The sequence below is a fragment of the Sander lucioperca genome, chromosome 3 (genome assembly GCF_008315115.2).
Source record: "Sander lucioperca isolate FBNREF2018 chromosome 3, SLUC_FBN_1.2, whole genome shotgun sequence".
Classification (NCBI taxonomy): Eukaryota; Metazoa; Chordata; class Actinopteri; order Perciformes; family Percidae; genus Sander; species Sander lucioperca.
In genome coordinates this window covers 38,622,686-38,639,434 of record NC_050175.1, presented here as the reverse complement: position 1 = coordinate 38,639,434, position 16,749 = coordinate 38,622,686, and the positions used below count along the sequence as shown (strand labels likewise).

Here is a 16,749-nt window from a genome sequence, read left to right as displayed (position 1 = left end):
ATGTCATAGAATGATCAGAATAGCCTGACCTTTGGTTTGGATGAGATTATTAGATATTTTCATGCAATAATGTGATGTATGTGACGTCCAACCGTAAGCAGTCGGCACAAGAAAAAGTCTAATAAAGCGTTATTACAGCCCGGTCTCACGGCAGTTCGTGTAAATGTCACGTTATTTGAATCTATTGATTCGTGTCAGCCAGCATGTCGGCCAGCATGAAAATGTGAAGTAATGTATTTCAACGGGAAGCATATTTCGTGTCCACAGCACAAAAATGTTAGGGAGTAGTATAAAGAGCCGAAAATCTGCGTAGGGAGGTTGGTCGGGGGGGTGGATGGGTCAAACAACACAGGACTTTCACCTGGGCAAGCGGGGATCGCGTCCGGCGTGTGACGCTTTGTTTCCCGGGGATGGCGTCTTTTTTCCCGCGTGTGGGCTCCGTTTCCCAGCCGTCTCCCGGCGTCCTTTCCCAGAGAAAATAACGTGACATTTACACATAAAAAATGAGAAAAACGTCCCCGTGAACACGAATCAATAGATTCAAATAACGTGACATTTACACAAAAAAGGGAAAACACTCAAACCAATTTATATTTCCACAAAATTGGCATGAATAATCATAATGGTATACATGCCCCATGTGTGTGCGTGTGTGTGAGTCAAAACAAAATAAATTTAAAACTTGTTTTGAACAATTTCTTTGTCATCTGCAGATTGATTTTAAGTAGGGGGAGAAAAAAATCGATTTAAATCTTAAATCGGATTTCTTTGGAAAAAATCGGGGATTTTATTTTTAGGTCATATCGCCCAGCCCTACTTGGAGGTAACAAAACTCAACATTAGTTGAAATATATGTTGATGCCAAATGATGATGATGATGATGATGATGATGATGATGTGTTTAACAAATAACAAATACGTTAAAATGCTTGAAATAGTTTATTATTCTTTTTTGTTGTGTTTTTAATTTAGTTTGATTATGATTACAGCTCTATCTGTAATGACTAGTGCTAAAGATGATGATTATGATGATGATGATGAACTACAAAAGTCATGTGAAACAGTTTTCTAACATGTTATCTTTAATGTTTGAAATTATTTTACTTCTAATATGTAGATGCAAAACATTTGTATCTTTTGATGTGTATTTGATAAGTCAGTGAAAGAGAAATATTAAACTCAAATTACTTTTTGCTGACCTGCTTTGTGTTTTACTTTTTAAATATTTACCATTTTTTCTTGTTTTATTGCTTTTAAAGAAATGTTAAACAAACTTACATAATGACGTGCATGCACAGAAATGATGATGTAGGCCTGAGTACAATGACCATGTGATGAGATGTTTACTTACTATTATTAATGTTACTACTTTTTATTACTTATTCCACTATTTACATTTTTACAGTTGTATTCCTCAATATTCTTGCTAAATGTAATCTGAAAAGTAATTGATGTGTGCTTGGAGAGTACAAACAACAGCATTAGATGAAATATGTGCATGTTGTTGCCAGTTATTCATGTGTAAATACTGTGGCATCCTTTCACATGTTGTTAATGATTAACTTGTTAACAGATGATGATGTGTTGTTGAACAAGTAACAAAGAAGTGAAAAAGCTGGAAATACTTTGTTATCTCTAACTTAAACATGCTCTTATTGTTTATGATTATTCATTTTTGTTTTGGGCTAAAGATGACTTTGTTGATGATGTTGAACTGTAAAAGCCATGTAAAATAAATCTTCTCTAATATATCATCATTATTCTTTCATATTTTTATAATGTTGCTTCTATATTTTAGGTATAAGCAAAGCACTTTTATCTTTTGATGTGTATTTGATAATTCAGTGAATAAGAAATATATATGTTGGTGAAATGGATTGACCTCCCACAATTTAACTGGTTGAGGCGGCAGATATGGACTTGCCTCCCGTCAAAGAATCAGGCTCCAGAGGAAGTATGTCTGGTTAACAGAGCTTTATTTTGAGTTGCAGTTGTTGTTTGTGGTCTACAAGAAACAAAGATGAATACAATAAGAATATCAATTTATGCTGCAGTATAATGATGCCAATGATAAAAGAGCTATACTAATAACTATGAATGTTATAGGAATCAACAGTGGTGAATATAGTTACGCACTGAAAGCAGCAGCTACAAACTTACAGTGCACAATAATAATATCTTAGCTGTTACTAATGTTACAAATAGGCTACAGACATGGAGCCTTGAATAAATCACAAGCTGGTTAAATGCACATAGCCTACAGAGCAAAGAAACTGAGATTAACTTCACAATAACCTCCTACACTATATTATAAAAGTTAACTTTAACATATAAACACTCAGAGCACACACAGAGTGTGATTATAAACCGGCGGTATCACATATTAACGGCGATGATTAGCTAAGTAGACTCTAACGAGTGTGCCGTGGAGAAAGGAAAATAAGGCTTTCATGACAACTCTTGCCATAACTTTGATCTAAATAGTTAAACTATACAGATATATTTGTCCTACACGGTGTCATACAACAAACTCCACATGTACTCACGTTTTCCTCACAAACGCACAACCAGGGGGGTTGGTGCGCGCTCACAGAAAGCTTGTTTCATGTGGACGCGCCGACAGTGTAGTTGTCATTTCTTAGAATTCCTCATGGGGGAGACAGAAACTACACTAGCTTTAAATATGGTCTTTACAAGCCAACAGTGGGGAATACTGTTAAACATGTTAAACTTCTGACTTAGGTTGTTAGACAGACGAGTTAATCAAGCTACAAGGAAGTTGAAAAGTTAAACTCTGAAGATATCTATATGTTTGCAATTTCTGTACGTTTTTTGTTGACTACAAATGTTTTATTTTTTCCTTTTTTACAAGTTTATGAAGCGTGAAGTAATAATGATGAGCGCATTGATAATGATAATGATTAATGTAAAAAGATCAATTGAAAAAAAATGTTTTGAAATAAAAACCAAAATGCTAAAGTCCCTTATCAAATTAAAATACAAGTATTGGGTATTAAGTTTACAAAGTTCTACAAATTATTTTGCTTAGGTTATAGTTTTTCAAGCTGTAACCATCAATCACTCTTTTCAGCTGTCAGAAGTTCCTTACTTTCCATTGTGCACTGCATTCTGGGATAATAGAATATTATAACAATAATAAACATTATTACACCACCACTGTCTCAAAACATGGTTAGATTTTTATTGTATCCAACTAGGACACAATGTTAGAAAACATGATTGTATGAGTAGTATATTCATATGCAAGAATACTGAGACATAAGACAAAACTGAGTTGATAAGAAACTATGTATACATAGGTGTGATTGGCAGGGACAAAAAAGCAGGAAAATATACGGGGCACCTACCATGATGCGGCGACAGCACCCCCTTCTTTCTGGCTGGATTGGGAGCATGAAGTTCTGCCCTCCGTTTGATCTCTGCCCTGTACCTCCGGCTTGAGAGTTTGACATTCCGTACAAGCGATGGGTTGATGGGGCTGTCCTTTGACAGTCTGGAGTAGTGGTGAATTGCTGAGACCTGCATGGCCTTCAGCTGGTACTTTACAACTTCATAGACCTCATAGGTCTCCACATTCAGGCTTGTTGTTTTGGCCTGCATGATGTTGGCTATCATACTAAACGAAGACTCTACTTGAGGGCCATGAAAAGGACATAAAGCAAAGAGTGCTATCTTGAAGTGTTGGGTACCTCGATGGTTGTCTTACTGCATTCCACCACAGGTCAACTCTTGTGTCATCCGTCATTGGTGGCAACATCATGTCACTTGCATATCTAAGATGAGAAACAACATGGTACATTTTCATTTAGCACACAGAAAGTAAACATTTTCTAGCACTCCACATTCAGTAAAATATCTTTTTACCTTAGTCTTACTGTGATATCCTATGTATTAATAATATGACTTAATGTTAAGCTGATAATTATACGGCATAATTATATGACTTAATATGTGCAGTGACTGTTTAAGTAAAATGTACATGTTGTCCAGTAGATGGCGCTCCTACACTTTGGACAGTGTTAAGTTCCATGATAAGCTAATGCAGAAGTGTGATCCAGCCAGATATGCGAGGCAGGAAGTACCAAGACGCGTGTCAGTGTGCAATGAATATGTTAAATAAAGTTCATATTCAAACTGAGTGGACAACACTTAAAACAAAAACTAATAAAGCAATGTGCATTTTAACAAACTCTCTTTTAGTTTTTAACTATTGCCTTAATTATCTTCATTATCACTTCTGTAGACTATATGAATTTGAGCTTTTAATGACAATGTAATGTTCATTGTTATCATTAAGAGTAACTTTAAACAAAAGCTTCAGAAAATGGTTATAACCCAGCTAGCCACTGCCACTGTATGTTGTGCCATTAGCAGTAAAGCTAGATTAACAAACAATATATCACTTCTCCAGTTCTACCTATACATGCATGATATATGTAAAACCATTTCACAGTAATAGAGACCATCCATAAAGCAAATGTTTCTAAGTTGGCTTCCTTGAACTTCAACGTAGTGCTGGTTAACATTTAGCATAGCTAGCTTCTAGCCAAGCAATAACCAACCTGGCTTGCAGGGTTTAACGTTACTTTGCTAGCCAATAATCATTTTACATTAATGTTAATGGCACCATGACAAAAATAATCAATGGATCACTTGATTAAGTTTAAGTAGACCTGCATGTAAAAAGGAAAGACAATACTGGCTTTGCCTACCTGAATCATCCGTGTTCACCGTCTTGTCAACTGAAGATGATCACGTGAGTAGATTGTTGGGCATGGTTTACTTTCTTTTTCTGTCTTACTTACTTCGCATCTTGGTGTCACGTACATCACATTACTGCATGAAAGTATCTAATAATCTCATCCAAACCATTAGCCAACCCCAAATTTTAAATACATTATTTTCTCCATTGTCTTGTCAGGTCAAGCTATTCTGATCATGCTATGACATTTTCTCGTTGTGCAGCTGGCTCTAGAGGCAGTATTTTCTAACCATGTTGGGGGAGTTATTCTTATGCGTTTTAGAATAATGTCACTTGCCAGGTTATTTAAGGGGTAGACTACAGAATGTATTATACTTGTCAAAACGAAAATAGGAACTCCACTATGTCTCTCTTTACATTTATTTTGTTCAGTTGTCGGCTTCAGCTAAGAAAGAAATAGTTCGCCCCACACGTCCAAAAGTCTTACAACACATCAGATAACTTCTGCAACGATCGCAGGCTCTTTGGTGGAGCTCTGCTTTGAAGGAAGTTCCATTGTGACAAATGAATGGACTACTTGCGGAGTGACATGAAGACATGAATCAGAGGCACAAAAAACGTTGACAGCGTTCAGCGGTCATTATGTTTACCAATACCCGACCCGTGCCTTGCGCAAAAATTGCATTGAAAAATGTCTCTTGTCTTCCCAGAAACAATGTCTACAGTTACTCTGGACAATCAAAATAACTCAAAAAGGTAATGCAAGAAAGAAGTAGTAATACAATGTTGTGAAATTCAGCCACCTGCCACTTGAGGCCAAAAGAAATCAGAGACAACACAATCACAATAATAATACTCCCTGATTTATCACTGGCCGATATGCTCACTTGTTTTAAGCAAATACAACTTTTAGTTCTCATAAATTGACAAAACTGAGTTGATAAGAAACTGTGTATACGTTGTAATAAACACTGTATGGGACATAAAGTCTCACTTACCATTCTGGAAAACAGCCACAACGGGACACTCAAAGCACACAGAGTCAAGTCAAGTCCACAATGAAGAGGTTAGATGCACAAAAATCTTTCCAGACAAAGGGCCTGAAATGCAAGAGTAATAAAGCACAATTACTCCACACAAAAGTGAATGACATGTTATTTTTAATCTATTGATACGTGTTCACGGGGACGTTTTTCTTGTTTTGTTCGTGGTGGCCAGCACGAAATACCCCACGCCCATGGGCGCAAAGATGGGCGCAGGTGCATTTGCTATTTAAACGACGTGGGCGCTGGACGGGAAATTGACAACTGCGTCGGTCTTCAACTACTAAAGACACTTGTGTCGGGTTTTGCGCTGCGCTGGGTGCTAGATAGGGCCCATAGTGTGGTATCACACCTGCTTTTGGTGATGACCCTCTGCAGGCTGTGGACACATCTCCATTAACAACATGGAATCTTCTCTTCCACTGTCCAATGTTCCATATAGCTACACCTCCTGTACTGTGTACTCTTGTAGTTGGGAAAATATTTCTCATTTCCCCGTCTACAATTTACACTCAGTTGCCAGTTTATTCAATAGCAACCCTGTAATAGGTACTTAATGACAGTTATAATGTTCAGGTTTTTAAAGGCTGTTTCAGAGAGGTGTTTCTAATAAATTGTCCTCCCTGTTTAGATCAATGAGGGTAGACAACATTTTACAATCTCAGGTTAACAGCCGCACAAACTATAGTCTTCAAAATGTCTCTCTATACAAAAACTGAACATCATAACCTTCATGATGGTAGGGTTAACTGCAGGGCTGTTTGAATAAACTGCAATTAGGTTTTGCATGTAGTTTTAGCTAGGTGTACCTAATAAAATGGCAACTGGTAGTTTTTTTAGTACCACCTCCACATTAGTGCACTGGGACAACATGAAATACATGATTCTACTCTGCAGACTTAAACATTAATGCTGTAACTTTGGGCATAACGTTGTCACGAGGGAAACTCCATCCTTGTGTTGTAAAAATAAAACCAATTCTATTTAATCTGATTACAAGTGATTTGGCCATGATGTTCAAACAGGACCCAGGTCTAACTTAGATGTATGATGTGTTCAAGTTTTTGGAGCCCAACCAAAAACAGTAAATGCCAAAACTAAGAAAGGAACTTTGATGACATGTTCATTTGATTCATTCACATATTGTCTGTAAGACGCTGCCATCCAGTGGTTCCACTGAGAACAGCAGCCATGTCAAAACATCCTCTCCAGCATCAAAGGTGTATGTGCAATATTCACCAGCAGCTTCATCATCATCATCATCATCATCATCATCATCATCATCACTGTGCTGCTAACATGTGATTCTCTGCAGAGCCTCACAGGTGTTTCCAGTTATCAGGCTGATTGCAGCTCTGCTCAGGATCAAACCAACCTGCAGAGAGAGAGAGAGAGAGAGAGAGAGAGAGAGAGAGAGAGAGAGAGAGAGAGAGAGATGTTAATCAATCAGTCTGATCAGACTCAACACGTGGAAACACCTGTGGAGGTGAGCCATGAGGGTTTTATATATACAGTTACATAATGAGCTTTCAAGTTTACTTTCTAACGTTTATGTTTCACTGTTTATGTTTTGACCAGAAAAGCTAAGTTCAACGACAGTTTGTGTACATGTTTATTATATAAGTGTATCATAGGACAGAAGCTCAGTGACTAAGTTTACCTCCAAAATTGTGTGTGTGTGTGTGTGTGTGTGTGTGTGTGTGTGTGTGTCTTTGTTAGCTGCCATGATTGAAGTAAAAGCAAAACCAGCTGAGGTGAGTTGTTATTCATCATCGGTACAAACACACTTTTTCTTTCTTTCGCTCTCTTTCTCACACACACACACACACACTGCACACACTGGGTCAGTGCAGTGTGACTTCCTCTTCTGGTCCCTCCTTGTCTGCTCCTCTGTATGGTGATCATCACTATATATGGTATAAACTATAAGGAAAAGATTAAACCATCTTTCTTAGTACGGGGAGTTCAGATGTTTCTCACCCAGAGAACTGGTAACCAACTTCCTCAATGACTTCACAGAGTTTAGATTCTCGGCCCGAGCCCGAGCCCGACCCGAGCCCCGGGCCGTTATTTTCTGCCACAATCCTCGTGATCAAGCATTTGTGTTTTTTTTAATCATTACTTTATTAGCCTAATTGGGTGGGGAGAAAGCTATGCCATAATCAGAAATATTATCTATATAGGCTATATTTAGGCAAATAACAAATGTGTCCAAAAAGTTACACAAGTTGGACTACAGTTACAAAATGCAACGAGTCTCCTCCTCTCGCACACATCACACCGGGCCTGCTGTAGCTTAAGTGCAACATGGAGCTTGAGGATGTAAAGAAAAAAAGAAAAACAGGAGAATTACCTTTGAGCAAGTTTGGAGGAAAGTCGGAGGTATGGAACCATTTTAAACAAGTCGTGGGCAGTGACAACATATGTGTCAGAATTGTCAAGTGCTTTAGGCTAGCAAATAAAACGGGGACTTGGATGATGAACAGACACATGAAGCAGGCTCGCCGTGGCAGAAAAGATGATAGCCAGCCTTCAACGTCCTCTTTTGTTACTTCTCAAAGCATGAGGGCGAAGCGAGCCCTCACAGAGAAATGCGTTGAGTTTAAACAACTCTGAATTGTAGTTGAGAACGTCAGTTATAACGGCCCACGTATTAAAAAAGTGTCCGGTTGAAATCGGGATCATAATTCCAGTTAATGTGTCGGGCCAGGCCGGTCTTGGACATGCACAGGCTCGGGTTGGGTCGGGCTTGATTTTTTGGGCCAGATCTAAGCTCTACTACACACACACACACACACACACACACACACACAGACAGACAGACAGACAGACAGACAGACAGACACACAGACACACACACACACACAAATACACACACCCCACCACACTCTCTTATCTCTGAAAAATGAGTGTATGTCAGCCTCTGTGGTTTCAGGGCGTTTTCACACGCGTTTGCGCTCTCCTACTGACTGCTGCTCTCTCCTACTGACTGCTGCTCTCTCCTACCGACTGCTGCTCTCTCCTACCGACTGCTGCTCTCTCCTACCGACTGCTGCTCTCTCCTACCGACTGCTGCTCTCTCTCTCCTACTGACTGCTGCTCTCTCCTACCGACTGCTGCTCTCTCCTACCGACTGCTGCTCTCCCCTACCGACTGCTGCTCTCTCTCTCCTACCGACTGCTGCTCTCCCCTACCGACTGCTGCTCTCCCCTACCGACTGCTGCTCTCCCCTACCGACTGCTGCTCTCCCCTACCGACTGCTGCTCTCTCCTACCGACTGCTGCTCTCCCCTACCGACTGCTGCTCTCTCCTACCGACTGCTGCTCTCTCCTACCGACTGCTGCTCTCTCCTACCGACTGCTGCTCTCCCCTACCGACTGCTGCTCTCCCCTACCGACTGCTGCTCTCCCCTACCGACTGCTGCTCTCTCTCTCCTACCGACTGCTGCTCTCTCCTACCGACTGCTGCTCTCTCCTACCGACTGCTGCTCTCCCCTACCGACTGCTGCTCTCCTACCGACTGCTGCTCTCCCCTACCGACTGCTGCTCTCTCCTACCGACTGCTGCTCTCTCCTACTGACTGCTGCTCTCCTCTACCGACTGCTGCTCTCCCCTACCGACTGCTGCTCTCCCCTACCGACTGCTGCTCTCTCCTACCGGCTGCTGCTCTCTCCTACCGACTGCTGCTCTCTCCTACCGACTGCTGCTCTCTCCTCTCCTACCGACTGCTGCTCTCCCCTACCGACTGCTGCTCTCCCCTACCGACTGCTGCTCTCCCCTACCGACTGCTGCTCTCTCCTACCGACTGCTGCTCTCTCCTACCGGCTGCTGCTCTCTCCTACCGACTGCTGCTCTCCCCTACCGACTGCTGCTCTCTCCTACCGACTGCTGCTCTCTCCTACCGACTGCTGCTCTCTCCTACCGACTGCTGCTCTCTCCTACCGACTGCTGCTCTCCCCTACCGACTGCTGCTCTCTCCTACCGACTGCTGCTCTCCCCTACTGACTGCTGCTCTCTCCTACCGACTGCTGCTCTCCTCTACCGACTGCTGCTCTCCTACTGACTGCTGCTCTCCCCTACCGACTGCTGCTCTCTCCTCTCCTACCGACTGCTGCTCTCTCCTACCGACTGCTGCTCTCCCCTACCGACTGCTGCTCTCTCCTCTCCTACCGACTGCTGCTCTCTCCTACCGACTGCTGCTCTCTCCTACCGACTGCTGCTCTCTCCTACCGACTGCTGCTCTCCCCTACCGACTGCTGCTCTCTCCTACCGACTGCTGCTCTCTCCTACTGACTGCTGCTCTCTCCTACTGACTGCTGCTCTCTCCTACTGCCTGCTGCTCTCCTCTACTGCCACGGCTCTTTTTGTTTTGTTGTGTTAGCTTCTTGTATTTCGTTCGAAAGTCCAAAACATCCAAAAATTGCTTTCACACTATAAACGAACCGGACCATGGTTCAGTTTGGTCTGGACTGAGACCACCTCTTTTTATCGGACTAAAATTTAGACCGTGGTCCGAGGGAGGTTTTACAACTGAAATTTAGGGAGTTCTTCCTCGCCACTGTCGCACTAAATGCTTGCTCTTGGGGAATTACTGGAATTGTTGGGTCGTATAATATAGAGTGTGGTCTAGACCTACTCTATCTGTAAAGTGTCCTGAGATAACTATTGTTATGATTTGATACTATAAATATATAAATAATTTAATTGAATTCATTTTGGTTCGGATCAAACTGAAAAGTCTGAAAGTCCGGACCAAATGAGGTAATGTAATGGCAAATATTATTTTTAACATGATTCTATATATATTTTTCTGATTTATTTCCTTTATGTTTCTATCACAAATGAAAGGGAGTTCATTTCACTGACTGATCCCACATGTAGACTTTTAAATCTTTTCTGTATAATGAGCTGACGCCTGGGAGTCTGTTGAAATATAGATGGCCTCTGTGTGAACTGATAAGGGTACAAGGTCAACTGAAACATCTTCCTTCCTGTCTTACAGTAGCTTCCACCAGTCCACTGATGTACGGGGAATGTGACCTAAGAGGTGATAGTAAAGGCTAAGACAGGGACACTGAGGCTCCACAGTGTCACTTATGATTTAGATAGGTGCTGACTTATAGATATGCTGTCTATGCCATGTTTAGACTTAGATCTTAAACTAGGACCATGTGCAGAGAATCACTCCCTTTAACATTGTGTATATAAGCTCTGTGCTTCTGTTCACTTTTTCAAAGAGACTTTTCACACCTGTGCTGTCGTGCCTTTTGTGAACCGTGTGCTTCCTTGTAAGTTTATAATAAAATACAAAAACCTAACTTGGCTTAGTCTACGACTGTTCTTTTATTTTTGTTTCAAAAACTCCATTTATTTCCAAAACCTCTAACACCTGCTGCAAAGAAAACTTCCACCACAGTATGTGTGAAAACGCCCTTAGAGTGTAAAGTCTTATCTCTGAATAATGGGTGTAGGTCAGTGTTATGACTGTGGTCATATTGTTCGTTAGTCTGCTGCGTGCCCTGTGTTTCTTCTGTTTCCAATTGTGTATGCAAATTGGGGTGTGCCGTAGCCGAGGGAGGATTGGTGGAGAAGTGCAGGCCCGACCCTGTGATTGGCTGCAGCTGGGGAAGCCATCTATTTAAAAGGAGTCAAGATGGCGGCCATCGGTGGGCAGCAGGCATTCCTCATCCTCCTCATCTCCCAACCGGCCACGCTTTTGCTTTATGTAACGTTGCTTTAGGTTAGATATTGTTTTGGTTTGTTTAGTAAGGGTGGACCTCCAATCTTGTTTTCTCCTGTTTTTGTTAGTTAGGGAGGTAAGTCTTTTGTAATTTGTTTTGCCCTTTTGTTTGTTAGGTTAGTCTTATCTCCCAGTTAGAATTGTTTTGTTTGTTATTTTGGAGGTAGGCCACCCTGAAGCCTTATAACGAACATATGTTATGTATATATTGTTTTGTTCGCTGTAAAATAAATAAGTTTGTTGATACCTAACCATAATTGTTTGTGGCTACTTGGGAGACGGGGAAGATGGGGCCTTTTTGTGTTGCGTCCTAGGCACCCCTAGACTGGGGCGTAACAGTCAGCCTCTGTGGTTTTAGAGTCGTGCAAAGTTTCCTCTGATGATGAGATAAAGAAGTTAAGAAAAGAGAAGCTGCTGATGAGGGTTGTCATGATGATCTGACGGCCACATCCTGTGTGGAGGTATCAGCCTACACAGGGACGTCTACAGAGAGGCTGTTGCTCTCATCTATCTATCTATCTATCTATCTATCTATCTATCTATCTATCTATCTATCTATCTATCTATCTATCTATCTATCTATCTATCTATCTATATATATATATATATATATATATATATATATATATATATATATATATATATATATATATATATATATATATATATATATATATATCCCCACACCATTACACCACCACCAGCCTGCCCAGTGATAACAAGGCATGACGGATCCCCCACACCATTACACCCCCACCAGCCTGCCCAGTGGTAACAAGGCATGGCGGATCCCCCACACCATTACACCACCACCAGATCCATGTTCTCATTCTGTTTACCCCAAATTCTGACTGCACCAACAACCATGCCACGCTCAAAGTTGCTTAGATCACCTTTCTTTCCCATTCTGACATTCAGTTTGGAGTTCAGGAGATTGTCTAGACCTGGACCACACCCCTAAATGCATTGAAGCAGCTGCCATGTGATTGGTTGATTAGATAATTGCATTAACGAGAACAGATGTTCCTAATGTTCCTAATAATCCTTTAGGTGAGTGTATATGTATATATAGGTGAGTGTTATATATATTATATATATATATATATTATATATATATATATATATATATATATATATATATTATAGTATTAGTATAAGGAACAATTACAACATGACTACAGCCAGTAAAAATAATTTTTTTTACTTTTATGAGGTTACTCTAACTTAAAGAAAAGACTTCTGATAGAACAGGCCTACACACACACACACACACACACACACACACCATAAAGGTGCGAAGATCCAGGACTTCTCAGTCCCTCCCCCGTTTCCGCCAAAGCCCAAAACGGTCTCCTAAGCCCCTCACCCCACAAGGGAGAATGAATGCGTGTGCATGAGCAGTGATTGACACGCAGTTAGACACCCCCCCTGGCATCTGAACAGGGAGTGGTGGATTTTTGCAAATCTTACTACAGGCTGTAGGTGGTGCCAGAGGAGCTGGATTTATTTTTATTACGTGCTTCATGTAGTTCTACTTGAACATAGGGTCAGTTTCAGCAAATACGACAGAAAGTTAGTTTTAGAAGTCTTACCTACTGCACCTTTAACCTGCAGAGTGGAATTTTGGAAAAAATAAAGGAAGGAAGGAAAAGTCAATTTCACAATGAAGAAAACAGACGTGTGAAGAAAAAACATGTTTGTGGCCACAAAGCAACACATATTAAACATAGAGCATGTGGTAGGTCAGCAGGGAGGTCAGACTCTGACAGAAGTACATATGAACACAACTTCAGACTCCATTGTTAGTGCAGCCATGTCTTTATGGTAATTTTGCCATCTTGGCTACACACTGCATTTCAGGCGCTTTGGTGCTGTGATTATCCAATCAGCACGGCTTTCCTCGCTAGTGTCCTCTACTTTTATTGATTAGCTTAGTTTAGTGGTAATTTATGTAATTATATACTTAAACTAAAAATACACATTAACACAAAGAACAAATTTGAATACTGATTTGGATATTGATTACAATGGCAAATTTAATGTGCTATATGTACTGGTTTTACTATAAAGTGTCTTTGAGTATCATGTAAAGCGCTATATAAATAACATGTATTATTATTATTATTATTATTATTGTTATCATTATTATTATTACATAACAACCAGACTAACTTGCTCCCAACAAATAACTCCAATGCACGAACAATGTCGTTGTCCTTTAACAGTGTGCTGGTAATGTTTTTAAAGAGCATGTGAAAAACAAATCAGTCTGGCTGTCAGCATGAAGGAAGTGAAGACACGTCATGTGATTTCTGTGAACCAGGCTGTTTATGAGAAGAGAGGCTGGCGCTGATCCACATGGGTGTTGCCACCTTACAGAATCTGCTGTTGGTTTCGGTTTCTATGTCCAGTATAAAAACCACAGTTGATCCAGACAGCCCCAGAGTCTCCTGCCGTCTGATGTCAGGTACGTTTCAGTGGAACTTTATAACCTGGAACCATTTTACTGTTTGTTTTAATTTGAGCTTTCATCAAAAATATATTACAATAACTTACCTAAAGCTATCAAATGCTTGACACTAAAATTGCATGTAGGTGTATCTAACCAATGACAGACTAAAGATACTTTATGTGCAGTTTTTAATTACCTGATTTGATTGTTTGAAACTGTTCTGCAATGAATTACAAAGAATAAAATGTTTTTGCTTCTGTGAAAGTAAAGAGATGTTTATTTTTTTCATCAAGATTTGAAAACACAGGGGAGTTAAAGGAAAAGTCTGACCATCTCTACACTGAACCCAGAAGGACAACAACATGCAGGTACATTCCCATTTAAACTACATATAAGCCAATGATCACATGAATGAAAGAAATTCAGCACAAATAATATCAAACTGTAATGTAACTTATAAGTGTGGTCAGCTTTCTTCTTGATCTTAAGACCAAAGTGGGCAAATGGTTATAGTACAAACTTCTCTAATACAGAATCTATGATTATAATAATGATCATGGAAAACAAAAACAAAACAAAAAAAATCTAAATGTGTGTGTTTAATATAGTTTAATTTAATTAAATGCAGTAAATGCATGTACAAAACTAGACCAATCTAGCTGACAGATGAGGTTTCTAAAGGCATCCATGATTTCTGAGAAATAGACCCTGACACTAAACCACAGGTGTGTTTACACCAACATCAACATTTCTGCAGTACAGAATCTGACGTTGGTTTTTGCTGTTTACTCTGGAGGGTGTTGGTAGTGACATTGTACACAGAAACACACGCCTGCACACACTAATTTAAACAGATTTGAAGTTTGCAGTTATATAAATCGATGGCAGAGAAACCTCAATGCACTGCTGCTTCAGAAAATAAGCAAATAGACAAACGGAAAGAAAATGAAGGAAACATTTGGGATAAACATACATAATAAAAACATATTGTACAGTGCATACTACAGTATTGTTCATACTTTCCCAGTTCCAGTAAAACAAAGTTAGAGTCTTTAGCTTTTGGACTGTGACGTATTTCCAAGTGAAACCAATATTTGAGCGGTGTACGGTTACAAGGCAACAGGGATTTAAATCATATCCTTCATATTTGATTGAACCGCTAAAAAGTGGTAGAGCTTAGAGTTTAGTACGATACAGAGCTACAGAACACTGTTGGCTCCACACTAGAGCTGCACGATGTTTTGTTTCATCGTCTACATCACAATGTGTGCATGTGTGTTAGTCACATCGCAGGATGTGTGATGTTAACCGTACAACTTTTTTGCTGCTTGATATTGAAGTAAACTTTCACCACCCTTGTTTTACATAGTTGTTACCGGCCGACCCTTCCCCTTTAAGACTGATGGCCATGTGGTCCGACGGGCTTTGTTATGGGAAGTACCGTAAGCAGCAGCTTCCCAGACACATTAGCTGCATCTCATGACCCTTAAATTGCCTCCTCGACTCAGCCACTTGCCTCCCTTCCTCAATACAGTTGAATAATTCATGTGACGATTCAGAGGAAATGACGTCTCATCCCTCTAAAACACAGTTGCTCGTTACCTCTCTCCTCCCATGATTTTCTCACGTCTCCCGTGCCTCCTCGGTGGGAGGGACTAAGACACGAGGAAATCATGGGAGGAGAGAGAAGCAGGGCTCCAGACTAACTTTTTTCACTAGGAGCACAGTGGCCCAAAACTGAAAATTTTAGGGACGCAACCAGAAAATGTAGGGGCACACATCGTAAATCAACATACTCAAATATTCACATTTCTACTAATTTCCACTAGCCTAGAAATCTAGACCTACCCTAGTGGCAGCAAATTTAATTTGCAGCCAGGGTCAGTCTATATCTTTTCCACTGTATTACTAATAAATACTTTGATAATAGATGCAGAAATTACAATGTGCTGTTTCAAATTCAGTGTCACATTTTATTGTGCACTTTTAAAGATGCAACATAGAAGGCTAAACCGACAGCACCATCGCTGTCATGACCGTACAAATATATATATATATATATATATATATATATATATATATATATATATAAAAAACATACATGCAGAATAAAAAAAGTGCTCAGTAATAAAGTGCTTAGTAACCTTTCGGTCATTTCACAGTTAAAAACAATACTTAACAAATGTATGTAAACAAACTGGACTCTTCCCATGTGTTGCATGGAGAGTACCAACTCCTGCCCTCTGGGAGGCGCTATAGGGTCCCAGACTGCAGAAAGAACAAATATAAACACTCATTTGTTCCTCTGTCAATATCTCTGCTGAATCAACACAGGAGGGCAAATAAGTGATAGTTCCAGCCAACCCCCCACGTTCACTTTCATCTATATATACTATGGCTAATTAAGACCACTCTTGCAGGGCAGGGCCCCCCTCATATTAATTAGGGCCTGAGCGCCGACAGCAGCGAAGGCCCTATTGAAACTGAAGGAATTATTATTCCTTCTATTCTGCAAATGAATCGCCTTTTTTAGGGGCTTAACATACTCAAAAACTCACCAAAATTGGCAGTCGCATCAAGTCTGGTGAAAATTTACGTACTTTAAGGGTTTCAGGAATAGGCGCACAAACCATTTACACGTCGTACTTTAACAAACTCCTCCTAGAGATTTCATCCGATCAACTTCAAATGTGGTCTGTGCCATCTAAAGACCTTATAGATGAAAAGTTATTAAAAGAAAAACTTTTCGTTATAGGGCATGGCCGTGGCGGGGCGGCCATTTTGTGCGTTTC

At 40.3% G+C, this 16,749-nt stretch overlaps 1 long non-coding RNA gene across 1 annotated transcript; it reads right to left on the bottom strand.

The window, feature by feature from the left end:
• Positions 1–692: 692 nt before the first annotated feature.
• On the bottom strand, positions 693–15,843 carry LOC118494750. The gene is made up of 4 exons (XR_004896923.1): positions 15,806–15,843; positions 11,758–11,830; positions 6,706–6,713; positions 693–707 (listed from the first exon to the last, which is right to left on the bottom strand). It is a non-coding gene; the product is annotated as an uncharacterized LOC118494750 (long non-coding RNA).
• Positions 15,844–16,749: the final 906 nt, after the last annotated feature.